The sequence below is a fragment of the Carcharhinus amblyrhynchos genome, unplaced genomic scaffold, assembly GCF_965287045.1.
Source record: "Carcharhinus amblyrhynchos unplaced genomic scaffold, sCarAmb.v2.hapA chromosome_323, whole genome shotgun sequence".
Classification (NCBI taxonomy): domain Eukaryota; kingdom Metazoa; phylum Chordata; class Chondrichthyes; order Carcharhiniformes; family Carcharhinidae; genus Carcharhinus; species Carcharhinus amblyrhynchos.
The window spans coordinates 120,068-134,376 of NW_027650063.1; the positions used below are offsets into that span (position 1 = coordinate 120,068).

The following is a 14,309-nucleotide window of genomic DNA, read 5'->3' on the forward strand; positions in this document are numbered from 1 at the left end:
CTGCGATGGCCTGGAACGTACTGCTTGAAAAATAAACAGACTGTGGAATCAGGTGCAACGCGGCCTTGTGGAAGAGAATGGGCTGAATATTTGGGAAGAGGAGGAATTTATTGGGAGAGACTGAGATGAGATGGGGCGGGCGGGAGGGGGGAATGCAGGGAGAAGAGAGCGATTATACAGCCCTTCGATAGAGCTGGCACAGGCATGGTGGGCCGAACGGCCTTCTCCTGTGTTGTAGACTCAATGACTGGGAGGGGGCGGAGACTGTTAAACCCATTACAATTCAGAATGAAACACTCGGTCAAACTGATCAGTTTAATCTGCATTAGACAATTCTGAATGAAGGCTGGGCGCCAGGCCATGAGATCCAGTTCAAACAAGGAAACAGGAGGAGTGACAGGCAGGAAAATAAGTCAGGTTGCCCAAGAGGCATCTGAGAAGCATTCAGATACGATGCAATACCCTGCAAAATGAAAGGTTTGGTGTTAATTGCAGTCACACTGCAGTCAGCCCTAAGGGAGCCCACACAGGAACCAGAGCAGCTTACAGTCCACTTCTGATATCAGTCCAGCTGGAGAGTCATTGGCACACGAAAGCCCCAGCGTGAAATGGGTCAGACACGCACACTCTCACACCCTGCCCAGGATCCTGTGACAATTCGGGTTACACCCACAACTCAACACTGCAGACACCCAATTACAGATTTAATACAACAATTACAGTATGGCTAAATGTCAATTTGAGAGAGCAGAGAGAGAGAGGGAGAGTGTTGCAGAGAGAGAGAGAGGGAGAGGGAGAGTGTTGCAGAGAGAGAGAGAGGGAGAGGGAGAGTGTTGCAGAGAGAGAGGGAGGGAGAGGGAGAGTGTTGCAGAGAGAGAGGGAGAGTGTTGCAGAGAGAGAGGGAGAGTGTTGCAGAGAGAGAGGGAGAGTGTTGCAGAGAGAGAGGGAGAGTGTTGCAGAGAGAGAGGGAGAGTGTTGCAGAGAGAGAGGGAGAGTGTTGCAGAGAGAGAGGGAGAGTGTTGCAGAGAGAGAGGGAGAGTGTTGCAGAGAGAGAGGGAGAGTGTTGCAGAGAGAGAGGGAGAGTGTTGCAGAGAGAGAGGGAGAGTGTTGCAGAGAGAGAGGGAGAGTGTTGCAGAGAGAGAGGGAGAGTGTTGCAGAGAGAGAGGGAGAGTGTTGCAGAGAGAGAGGGAGAGTGTTGCAGAGAGAGAGGGAGAGTGTTGCAGAGAGAGAGGGAGAGTGTTGCAGAGAGAGAGGGAGAGTGTTGCAGAGAGAGAGGGAGAGTGTTGCAGAGAGAGAGGGAGAGTGTTGCAGAGAGAGAGGGAGAGTGTTGCAGAGAGAGAGGGAGAGTGTTGCAGAGAGAGAGGGAGAGTGTTGCAGAGAGAGAGGGAGAGTGTTGCAGAGAGAGAGGGAGAGTGTTGCAGAGAGAGAGGGAGAGTGTTGCAGAGAGAGAGGGAGAGTGTTGCAGAGAGAGAGGGAGAGTGTTGCAGAGAGAGAGGGAGAGTGTTGCAGAGAGAGAGGGAGAGTGTTGCAGAGAGAGAGGGAGAGTGTTGCAGAGAGAGAGGGAGAGTGTTGCAGAGAGAGAGGGAGAGTGTTGCAGAGAGAGAGGGAGAGTGTTGCAGAGAGAGAGGGAGAGTGTTGCAGAGAGGGAGGGAGAGTGTTGCAGAGAGGGAGGGAGAGTGTTGCAGAGAGGGAGGGAGAGTGTTGCAGAGAGGGAGGGAGAGTGTTGCAGAGAGAGAGGGAGAGTGTTGCAGAGAGAGAGGGAGAGTGTTGCAGAGAGAGAGGGAGAGTGTTGCAGAGAGAGAGGGAGAGTGTTGCAGAGAGAGAGGGAGAGTGTTGCAGAGAGAGAGGGAGAGTGTTGCAGAGAGAGAGGGAGAGTGTTGCAGAGAGAGAGGGAGAGTGTTGCAGAGAGAGAGGGAGAGTGTTGCAGAGAGAGAGGGAGAGTGTTGCAGAGAGAGAGGGAGAGTGTTGCAGAGAGAGAGGGAGAGTGTTGCAGAGAGAGAGGGAGAGTGTTGCAGAGAGAGAGGGAGAGTGTTGCAGAGAGAGAGGGAGAGTGTTGCAGAGAGAGAGGGAGAGTGTTGCAGAGAGAGAGGGAGAGTGTTGCAGAGAGAGAGGGAGAGTGTTGCAGAGAGAGAGGGAGAGTGTTGCAGAGAGAGAGGGAGAGTGTTGCAGAGAGAGAGGGAGAGTGTTGCAGAGAGAGAGGGAGAGTGTTGCAGAGAGAGAGGGAGAGTGTTGCAGAGAGAGAGGGAGAGTGTTGCAGAGAGAGAGGGAGAGTGTTGCAGAGAGAGAGGGAGAGTGTTGCAGAGAGAGAGGGAGAGTGTTGCAGAGAGAGAGGGAGAGTGTTGCAGAGAGAGAGGGAGAGTGTTGCAGAGGGAGAGGGAGAGGGAGAGTGTTGCAGAGGGAGAGGGAGAGGGAGATTGTTGCAGAGGGAGAGGGAGAGTGTTGCAGAGGGAGAGGGAGGGAGAGTGTTGCAGAGACAGAGGGAGGGAGAGTGTTGCAGAGAGAGAGGGAGAGGGAGAGTGTTGCAGAGAGAGAGGGAGAGGGAGAGTGTTGCAGAGAGAGAGGGAGAGGGAGAGTGTTGCAGAGAGAGAGGGAGAGTGTTGCAGAGAGAGAGGGAGAGGGAGAGTGTTGCAGAGAGAGAGGGAGAGGGAGAGTGTTGCAGAGAGAGAGAGTGTGTTGGAAAGTTTGGGAGATTTTAGGGAGAGTGTTAGGGAGAGGGAGAGAGAGAGAAAGAGAGAGCAAGACGTGCAAGAGGTAGAATTAGAGTTAGGAGGGCGTGCAAGAGGTAGAATTAGAGTTAGGAGGGAGCGAGGAGCCATTCAGCCCATCAAGTCTGCACCGACAACAATCCTGCCCAGGCCCTATCCCCATCACACCAAACTGACCCTACTCTATTCTCCCCTGGATCTGGCTACATTAGGGGTACCATGGTTGTCAAATAGGAGGCAGAGAGTGGGGGTCAATGGGTGCTATTCGGATTGGCGGTTGGTGACTAGTGGAGTGCCTCAGGGGTCGGTGCTGGGGCCTCAGCTATTTACCATTTATATAGATGATCTGGAGGAGGGAACCGAGTGTATGGTGTCGAAATTTGCTGATGACACCAAGATTGGTGGAATGGCAAATTGCGCGGAGGGTGTGGAGAGTCTGCAGAAGGATCTAGATAGGCTGGGCGAATGGGCCAGGAAATGGCAAATGGAATTTAATGTTGGCAAGTGCGAGGTGGTCCACTTTGGTAGGAATAATGGTAGGAAGGATTATTACTTACGTGGAGAAAAATTGCAGCAGGCGACGGTGCAGAGGGACCTCGGGGTCCTTGTGCATGAGTCGCAAAAACCCAGCTTGCAGGTGCAGCAGGTGGTCAGGAAGGCGAATGGGATGATGGCCTTCATAGCGAGGGGGATTGAATATAAAAGTAGGGAGGTCTTGCTGCGGCTGTATAGGGCATTGGTGAGGCCGCAGCTGGAGTACTGTGTGCAGTTTTGGGCGCCGTACTTACGCAAGGATATTTTGGCCTTGGAGGGAGTGCAGAGGAGGTTTACTAGGCTGATTCCGGAGTTGAGGGGGTTGAGCTATGAGGAGAGGCTGAATAAACTAGGCTTGTACTCGTTAGAGTTTAGAAGAATGAGGGGAGATCTCATTGAGACGTATAAGATGATGAATGGGATGGATAGGATAGAGGTGGAGAGGCTCTTCCCGCTCAGAAAGGACAGGAGGACTAGGGGGCACAGCCTCAAGATAAAGGGGGGGCGGTTTAGAACGGAGTTGAGGAAGAACTTCTTCACTCAAAGGGTGGTGAATCTCTGGAATTCTCTGCCTGTTGAAGTGGTGGAGGCTGCCTCGCTAAATATTTTTAAGAAGAGGGTTGACGGGTTTTTGATAAGAGAGGGGATTAAGGGTTATGGGGAGAGGGCGGGAATGTGGAACTGAGCCATGACAGATCAGCCATGATCTTATTGAATGGTGGGGCAGGCTCGAAGGGCTAGATGGCCTACTCCTGCTCCTATTTCTTATGTTCACATACACACGGGGCAGGGTAGGTGTAGGAAAATGCTTTGTTGAAATAGTGGCGCAGGCTCGTTGGGCTGAAGGGCCTGTTTCCCGTGCTGGGTTGTTCTTTGTTCACACCATGTTTTCCACTGCCAGTTCACCTGACACCAAGCAGCAATTTAGCAAGGCTAATCCACCTAACCTACACATCTTTGGAGTGTGGGAGGAAACCAGAGCACCCGGGGGAAACCCACACAGACACGAGGAGAACGTGCAGACAGGAAACAATGAAGCAAAAAAAGGGACAGCATAGAGCTGATGTAGGTGAGGCTGACAGCTGAAATTTAAGGGGTGGGGGGGTGACAAAGGGCAAGAGGGGCAAATGAGAGCATGAGAAGCAGCTGGCAGTGAAGACAAACTGGAATGGAAAGGTCCCTAATGTAGAAACATTTAAGAGGAAGGGTGGGAGTGTCCCTGAGGCAAACACAGATTGCTGGCAGGATGCCACCAAAGAGTTAAAGAGAGGTCACAATTCACTTCTTAAAGTTTATTCATCACAAGTAGGCTTACATTAACACTGCAGTGAAGTTACCGTGAAAATCCCCTAGTCACCCACACTGTGGCGCCTGTTTGGGTACACTCCACTTACCAATTCACTCAAACTGACCTGACAGAGATCGTTGTAGAGGATGATGCAACATACTTAGAATTTTAAATGGCTTGTGATAAGGTGTCTGGAGAACAGCACTAGCTAGAAAAGCAGAGCCCAGGGGATAAAGTAGCAGCACAGATATGAAACTGACTAAGCCACAGGAAACACAGAGTGCAATGGGTGTTTTTCCGACTGGAGGAAGATGATACACTGGAATTCCCCAGGAGTCAGCACTACTTACTTGATGTAGGTCAATGAATAAAGACTTCTTTTTTATTCGTTCATGGGACATGGGCGTCACTGGCTGGGCCAGCATCGGGAGATGATATCCTCGGGGTATTATCGCTAAACTATTAACCCAAAAACTCAGCTAATGTTCTGGGGACTTGGGTTCAAATCCAACATGGCAGATGATGGAATTTGAATTCAATAAAACATCTGGAATGAAGAACTAACTGATGAGTTAGTTATTATAGGAGTATAATATCAAGGGTAAGACTCTTAGCAGTGTAGAGGATCAGAAGGACCTTGGGGTCCGGGTCCACAGGACTCTTAAATCGGCCTCGCGGGTAGAGGATGTGGCCAAGAAGGCGTATGGTGCACTGGCCTTCATTAATCAAGCAATTGAGTTTAGGAGTTGGGAGATAATGCTGCAGCTGTATAAGACCCTTGTCAGACCCCACTTGGAGTACTGTGCTCAGTTCTGGTCGCCTCACTACAAGAAAGATATGGAAGCTATTGAAAGGGCACAGAGGAGATTTACAAGGATATTGCCTGGATTGGGAGGCATGCCTTATAAGGATAGGTCTTTTCTCCCTGGAGAGACGAAGGATGAGAGGTAACCTGATAGAAGTTTATAAGATGTTGAGAGGTGTCGATCGGGTGGATTCTGAGAGGCCTTTTCCCAGGGCTGAAGTGGTTGCTACGAGAGGACACAGGTTTAAGGTGCTGGGGAGCAGGTACAGAGATGTCAGGGGTAAGTTTTTCACTCAGAGGGTGGTGAGTGAGTCGAATCGGCTGCTGTCGATGGTGGTGGTAGAGGCGAACTTGCTGGGGTCTTTTAAGAGACTTCTGGATGAGTACATGGGATTTAATGGAATTGAGGGTTATAGGTAGGCCTGGTAGGTAGGGATATGATCGGTGCAACTTGTAGGGTGAAAGGCCTGTTTGTGCTGTAGTTTTTCTGTGTTCTATGATGATATTGTCGATTGTTGGAAAAACCCATCTGGTTCACTAATGTCCTTAAGAGAAAGAAATTTGCTGTCCTTTCCCAGTCTGGCCTACACATGACTACTGAGCCACAGCAAAGTGGTTGACTCTCAATCGCTCTCTGAAATGGCCGAGTGAGACACTCAGTTGCAAGAAGGTAGCCCACCATCACCATCTCAAGGGCAACTAGGGATAGGCAATGAATGCTGACCAGGCAGTGACACCCATGTCCCATGAATGAATAAAAATTGTTGCCTATTATCCCTCAGGGCGTTTAACCACATTATTGTGGCTCTGGAGACACACGTAGACCTCCTGAATGTAATCCTAACTGACTCAGTCTCTCCTCATATGACCTGCCATCCCCAGAGCCAGCCTGGTAAACTTCCTCCACACTTCCTCCAGAGTAAGAACATTCTTCCTCACCGAAGGAGGCCAAAACTACACACAATATTCCAGGTATGGCCTCACCAACACCCCGCATATTTGCAGTAAACACAGTAAGAAGTCTCACAACACCAGGTTAAAGTCCAACAGGTTTATTAGGTAGCACAAGCCACTAGCTCTCGGAGTGCTGCCCCTTCATCTTTATTTATCTTCTTTAATTGCAGTAAGACATCCCTGCTCCTGTACGCGAATCCTCCTGCTATGAAGGCCAACATGCCATAGAAACTAGAAGCAGGAGGAGGCCATTCAGCCCTTCGAGCCTGTTCTGCCATTCATTTTGATCATGGCTGATCAAATTCAATATCCTGATCCCCCACTCCTTCTCCACCAATATCCTTCGATCCCTTTAGCCCCAAGAACTATATCCAATTTCTTCTTGAAATCAGACAAGGTTTTGGCCTCAACTACTTTGTGGTTCCACACATTCCCCACCCTCTGGGTGAAGAAATTTCTCCTCAGCTCAGTTCTAAAAGGTTTATCCCTTATCCTCAAACTCTGGCCCCCTAGTTCTGGATCCCCCCCAACATCGGGCACATTTTTCTGAATCTACCCTGTCTAACCCTGTTAGAATTTTATAAGTTTCTATCAGATCTCCTCTCACTCTTCTAAACTCCAGTGAATATAATCCTAACCAATTTAGTCTCTCCTCATATGATAGACCTGCCATCCCAGGAATCAGCCTGGTAAACCCTCACTGTGCTCCCTCTATAGCAAGGAACATCCTTCCTCAGATAAGGAGACCAAAACTGCACACAATTCTCCTGGTGTGGCCTCACCAACACCCTGTACAATTGCAGCAAAACATCCCTATCCTTATACTCAAATCCTCTCGCTACGAAGGCCAACATACATTTACCTTTTTTACTGCCTGCTGTACCTGCGTGCTTACTTTCAGCAACTGATGCACAAGACCAACTCTCCCAATTTACACCCATTAAAATAATAATCTGTCTTCCTATTACTGCTACCAAAGTGGATAACCTCACATTTATCCACATTATACTGCATCTGCCATGCAGATGTCCACACACTCAGCCTGTCCAAATCACACTGAAGCATCTCTGCATCCTCCTCACAGCTCACCCTCCCACCCAACTTTGTATCATCTGCAAATTTGGAGATAATACATTCAGTTCCCCCTTCCAAATCATTGTGAGCAGTTGAGGTCCTGGTAAAAATTGCTGCAGAATCCCACTAGTCACTAACTGCCAATCAGAAAAAGAGCCATATATGCCAACTCTCTGCTTCCTATTTGCTAACCAGCTTTCTATCCAACTCAAGACATTAACTGCAATCCAAGTGCTTTAACTTTACATAATAGTCTGTTACGTAAGACTTTGTTGAAAGCCTCCTGAAAGTCTAAATAAACCACATCCATTGGTTCCCCTCCGTCAACTATACTTGTTACATCCTCAAAGAATACCAATAGATTCATCAAGCATGATTTCCCCTTTGTAAATCCAAACCGACTGTGTCTGATTATACCACCGCCTTCCAAATGCTGAGTTATGAGATCCTTGAAATAAAACTCTAGTAACTTCCCCAGTACCGACATTAGACTCTGGAGTCTACAGTTCTCTGTTTTCTCTCTACCTCCCTTTTTGAATAATGGGCTAACATGAGCTACTCTTCAATTTGCAGGAACCAGGTTAGAGTCCAGAGAATTTTGGAAACTAACCACCCATGGATCTACTATTTCCAGGGCCACTTCTTTAAGTGCTCTGGGATGAAGATTATCAGGAGCTGGGAGTTTATCCACCTTTGATCCGATCTATTTTCCCAAAACTATTTCTCCGCCATTGCTGATCTCCTTCAGCTCCTCACTAAAACATGTTTCTCTCAGCGCTCCTGGTACATTGCTTCAGTCTTCACAAAGGAAGGCGTGAATAAAATACAAATTTAATTCCTCAACATTTCTTTATTCCCCGTTATGAATTCTCCTGTTTCTGACTGTAAGGGGCTACATTTGTTTTTGTCAATCTTTTCCTCTTTACAAACCTACGGAAACTTTTACAGTCAGTTTTTATGTTCTCTGCTAGCTTACTTTCATACGCTATTTTTTCCTTCTTAATCAGTCCTTTGTTGAATTTTGAACTGCTCCCAATCCTCAGGCCTGTTGCTTTCTCTTGCCAATTTGAATGCTTCTTCCTTGAATCTGATACTATCTCTAATTTCCCTTGTAAGCCAGGGTTTGGCCACAATTCCCTGACCACTCCTGCGCCAAACAGGAACAAACAACTTCTGGAGTTCACCTATTTGTTCCTTAAATGCCAGCCATTGCCTGTCCACTGTCTTTGATTTCATTTGGTTTGATTTATTATTGTCACATATATTAGTATATAGTGAAAAGTATTATTTTTTGCATTCTACACAGGCAAAGCATACCATTCATAGAGGAGGAAACACAAGAATGCAGAATGTAGTGTTACAGTCATAGCTAGGGTGTAGAGAAAGATCAACTTAGTGCGAGGTAGGTCCATTCAAAAGTCTGACAGCAGCAGGGAAGAAGCTGTTCTTGAATTGGTCAGTACAGGACCTCAGACTTTTGTATCTTTTTCCTGATGGAAGAAGGTGGAAGAGAGAATGTCCGGGGTGCGTGGGGTCCTTAATTATACCGGCTGCTTTTCCCGAGGCAGCGGGAAGTGTAGACAGTGTCACTGGGTGAGAGGCTGGTTTGCCTGATGGATTGGGCTACATTCACAACCTTTTGTAGTTCCTTGCAGTCTTGGGCAGAGCAGGAGCCCAGACCGAGCTGTGATATATCTGGAAAGGATGCTTCCTATGGTGTATAGAACACTACAGCACAAACAGGCCCTTCGGCTCACAAGTTGCACCGATCACATCTATACCTACCAAGCCATAGAACTATCCCATTAGATCCCACATACTCATCCAGAAGTCTTTTAAAAGACCCCAGCGAGTTTGCCTTTACCACCACCGACGGCAGCCGATTCCACTCACTCACCACCCTCTGAGTGAAAAACTTTCCCCTAACATCTCCTCTGTACCTGCTCCCCAGCACCTTAAAGCTGTGTCCTCTCGTAGCGACCATTTCAGCCCTGGGAAATAGCCTCCAAGAATCCACCCTATCTATTCCTCTCAACATTTTATAAACCTCTATAAGGTCACCTCTCAACCTTCATCTCTCCAGGGAGAAGAGACCTAGCTCCCTCAACCTACCTTCATAAAGCATGCCTCCCAATCCAGGCAACATTCTTGTAAATCTCCTCTGCACCCTCTCAATAGCTTCCACATCCTTCCTGTAGTGAGGCGACCAGAACTGCGCACAGTCCTCCAAGTGGGGTCTGACAAGGGTCTGATAAAGTTGCAGCATTACCTCCCGATTCCTAAACTCAATCCCTCGATTAATGAAGGCCCGTACACCATATGCCTTCTTGACCACATCCTCCACCTGTGAGGCCGATTTAAGAGTCCTATGGGCCTGGACCCCAAGATCCTTCTGTTCTTCAACCCAGCTAAGACTCCTAACCCTTGATATTGTACTCCTGCATCCCGTTGATCCTGCCAAAATGGACCAATACACACTTATCCGTGTTGAAGTCCACCTGCCACTTCTCCAACCAGTCTTGCATCCTAACTATGTCACGCTGCAACTTCTGACATCCCTCCAGACTATTCACAACACCACCAACCTTCGTATCGTCGGCAAACTTACTAACCCATCCCTCCACTTCCTCATCCAGGTCATTTACGAAAATGACAAACAGCAAGGGTCCTAGAACAGATCCCTGGGGCACTCCACTGGTGACTGACTTCCATGCAGAAAAAGACCCATCCACAACATGCCTTCTGCAGGCAAGCCAGTTCTGGATCCACAAGGCCAAAGCCCCTTGGATCCCATGCCCTTTCACCTTCTCAAGAAGTCTTGCATGGGGGATCTTATCAAACACCTTGCTGAAGTCCACGTAAACCACATCCACCGCTCTTCCTTCATCAATGTGTTCAGTCACATTTTCAAAGAACTCAACTAGGCTGGTAAGGCACGACCTGCCCTTGACAAAGCCGTGCTGACTATTTCTGATCATTCTAAACTTCACTAAATGCTCATAAATCTTGTCCTTCAGAATCTTCTCCATCAACTTACCAACCACTGAGGTCAGACTCACTGGTCGGTAATTTCCTGGGCTATCCCTGTTCCTTTCTTGAAAACAGGAACCACACCTGCAATCCTCCAAAACCTCTCTCATCTCCATTGACGATACAAAGATCATTGCGGGGGCGATGTAAAAGTTTGAGACAGTTGTAGCTGCCATGCCAAATTTCCTTAGTCTTCCGAGAAAGTAGAGGCATTGGTGGGGCTTTCTAAACTGTAGTGTCGGCATTTGGGGGGGGGGGGGGGGGGGGGGGGGGGGTGGGGATTACCAGGACAGGTTGTTGGTGACCTGGACACCTAGAATCTTGAAGCTCTCAACCCTTTCTACTTTGTCCCCGTTGACGTAGACAGGGACATGTTCTCCTTTACACTTCCTGAAGTCGATGACAATCTGTTTTGTTGACATTGAGAGAGAGATTATTGTTGCCGCACCAGATTCACCAGATTCTCTATCTCATTCCTGTACTCTGTCTCGACATTGTTTGAGATCTGACCCACTACGGTGGGGTCATCAGCAAACTGGAAAATCGAATTGGAGGGGAATTCGGCTGCACAGTCATAGGTGTGTAAGGAGTATAGTGGGGGACTTGTAGGGCACCGATGTTGAGGATGATTGTGGAGGAGGTGCCTATCCTTACTGATTGTGAGCTGTGAGTTAGGAAGTTCAGGATCCAGCTGCAGTAATGTTTCCCAGTCCATCATGGCCAGTTCATGCCTCATACCATCATAGTTCCCTTTACTGAGATTCCAGACCCTGATCTCAGAATCAACTACATCACTATCCACCTTGACAAAGAATTCTACCATAATATGGTCACTCGTCCCCAAGGGTTCTCCCATAACACTAATCCTTTCTCATTGCGCTACACCCAGTCCAAGATGGCCTCTCCCTTGTCGGTTCCTCAATGTATTGCTCCAGAGAACCATCCTGTTTGCACTCCAGAAATTCCTCCTCTATTGCACTGTGACTAATTTGACTTTCCCAATCTACATGCAGATTAGCACTGCCCATAATCACAGATGTTCCTTTAACACATCAGTGATTTGAGAGGCAGCTAGGGTCAGAAAGGGGTTAGAAATAAAAATGACATCTATGATCCTGGACTTTCGAGGTGTTGGATTGCAAAATGCAAGTAACCCTTCTAACCGGTTCAACCTCAAACGGGAGTGAGTGGTTTGTCTAATTCTGGGCAGCCCACTTTAGGAAGGGTGGGAAGGCAGTGTGGAGGTTGGAGAAAACCCTTTATCAGCATGGCTGTCAGGGCGAGGGGCTTCAGCTACGCTGATAGATCGGAGAAGCAGAGATGTTGATTGCTGTAGAGAGGAGACGGTTGAGAAACGAGTTGTTTGGTGGTGCTCAAATCCATGAAGGATCCAGAGAGTCGCTAGGGGGAGAGCATTCCTGGTTTAGAAAGGCTGAGAGCCCAAGAGGACACTGATTTGAGAGATATTGGAAGAGGTAGGAGGTGATGTTTTTCTTAAAAACAGTTACCCCTTACAACATCCATTTACACTGTCAATTTTGTATCATCTACAAATTTCCAATTAAGTCCCCCCATCCCGCCTTCCGTCCTTCTCCATGTACTCTATGAATGGTATGCTTTGTCTGTACAACATGCAAGGAACAATACTTTTCACTGTATCCCAACAAATGTGACAATAATAAATCAGAGTCCAAATCATTAATATATAAATCAAGCAGCAGGGATCCCAACATCGAGCCCTGTGGAACACCACTTGAAGCAGTTTCTCATTCACAAGGACTGCCATCAACTGTTCTCTTTCGTTTCCTGTTACGAAGTCAACTTTGGAACCAATTTTTCTGCATTATTCTAGCCCCAATCCATCAGGCAAACCAGCCTCCCATCCATTGACTCTGTCTACACTTCCCGCTGCCTCGGGGAAAAGCAGCCGGCATAATTAAGGACCCCACGCACCCTGGACATTCTCTCTTCCACCTTCTTCCATCAGGAAAAAGATACAAAAGTCTGAGGTCACGTACCAACCGACTCAAGAACAGCTTCTTCCCTGCTGCTGTCAGACTTTTGAATGGACCTACCTCGCATTAAGTTGATCTTTCTCTACACCCTCGCTGTGACTGTAACACTACATTCTGCACTCTCTCATTTCCTTCTCTATGAATGGTATGCTTTGTCTGTACAGCACGCAAGAAACAATACTTTTCACATACACCGTATGTGACAATAATCAATCAAATCAAATCATTCAATGGGGTTTTACATTTCCCAACCAGTCTGGTATGTGGGAACTTTGGGGAAAGCAATGGTACTATTGTTAGACTATTAATCCAGAAACTCAGCTAATGTTCTGAGGACTCAGGTTCGAATCCCGCCACGGCAGATGGTGGAATTTGAATTCAATTTTAAAAAATCTGGAATTAAAAATAAACTGATGGCCACTAAATCATTGTCGATTGTCAGAAAAACCCATCTGGTTCACTAATGTCCTTTAGGGAAGGAAATCTGCCGTCCTTACCTGGTCTGGCCTGAGCCACAGCAATGGGGTTGACTCTTAACTACCCTCCAAAGGCAACTAGGGATGGACAATAAATGCTGGCTAGCTAGTGACGCCCATTCTGCACTGGGCGGCACAGTGGTTAGCACAGCTGCCTCACAGCACCAGGGACCCAAGTTCAATTCCAGCCTCGGGTCACTGTCTGTGCAGAGTCTGTGTGGGTTTCCTCTGGGTGTTCTGGTTTCCTCCCATAATCCAAAGATGTGTGGGTTAGATTGATTGGCCATGGTAAATGGACCCTTAGTGTCAGGGGATTAGCAGGGTAAATTTATAAGGTTACGGGAAGAGGGCCTGGGTGGGATTGTTGTCGGTGTAGACTTGATGGGCTGGTGGGAATCTATGATTCTCACAAATGAATGAAAAAAAGTGCCATCATGCCTTACGACCATCCATGTAGACAGTATCCAGTGCACTACACCCATCCATTCCCCTTGTCACTTCCTCAAAGAATTCAATCAAATTTGTACAGTGTGACCTTCCCTTAAATCCTACAGATAAAAGGATTTGGGGATCCATGCCACAGCTTCTTTCAAAATTTAAAACACCTCTACTTATAGACAGACAGTGAGAATATGTCGGAGCCCAGATTTTACCCCATCACTAACTTGCGACAGGCTCGAGACGCCAATTCACATGTGACACAGGTTACAATCCAGAGATTACAAGCTGGGAGGTCCTGTTCTTTAATATACTTCCTAGTTGTGGCTTCCTCTCAGGATACAGCAACCACACAACAGCAGTAAAAGCAGCATGGAAACACCCCATGTTCCATATATCGGCAGGATAGAAATCTACTCCACAGGCACACTTGCAAACAAGTGATTGGTTTGGTGTTAAATCACTTACTCTGCTTTTCACTGGAGACACTGTGCTGAAACTGCCCATCGCGCAGCAAGGAGTTATTTATGGCCCTGTGTCTAGGCATGGCTTATCCAAGTTTAACTAATAGAGGGAGACCACTTCCTCAGTGGAGTTACTGTGTCCCACACAGACAGGGCAATGACCTCACCAACTGGCCACAATGAGGTCACAAGGCTGGCCATGGTCACCAACTGTCACAGTGAGGTCACAAGGCTGGCCAGGGTCACCAACTGTCACAGTGAGGTCACAGGGCCGGCCAGGGTCACCAACTGGCCACAGTGAGGTCACGGGGCCGGCCAGGGTCACCAACTGGCCACAGTGAGGTCACAGGGCCGGCCAGGGTCACCAACTGGCCACAGTGAGGTCACGGGGCCGGCCAGGGTCACCAACTGGCCACAGTGAGGTCACGGGGCCGGCCAGGGTCACCAACTGGCCACAGTGAGGTCACGGGGCCGGCCAGGGTCACCAACTGGCCACAGTGAGGTCACGGGGCCGGCCAGGGTCACC

The 14,309-nt window shown here is 48.1% G+C and overlaps 1 protein-coding gene across 3 annotated transcripts in view; it reads right to left on the reverse strand.

Annotated features, from left to right (window-relative positions):
• Positions 1-14,309, reverse strand: part of csnk2b (casein kinase 2, beta polypeptide) — a 58,489-nt gene that overhangs the window by 33,848 nt on the left and 10,332 nt on the right. The window lies entirely within an intron of this gene.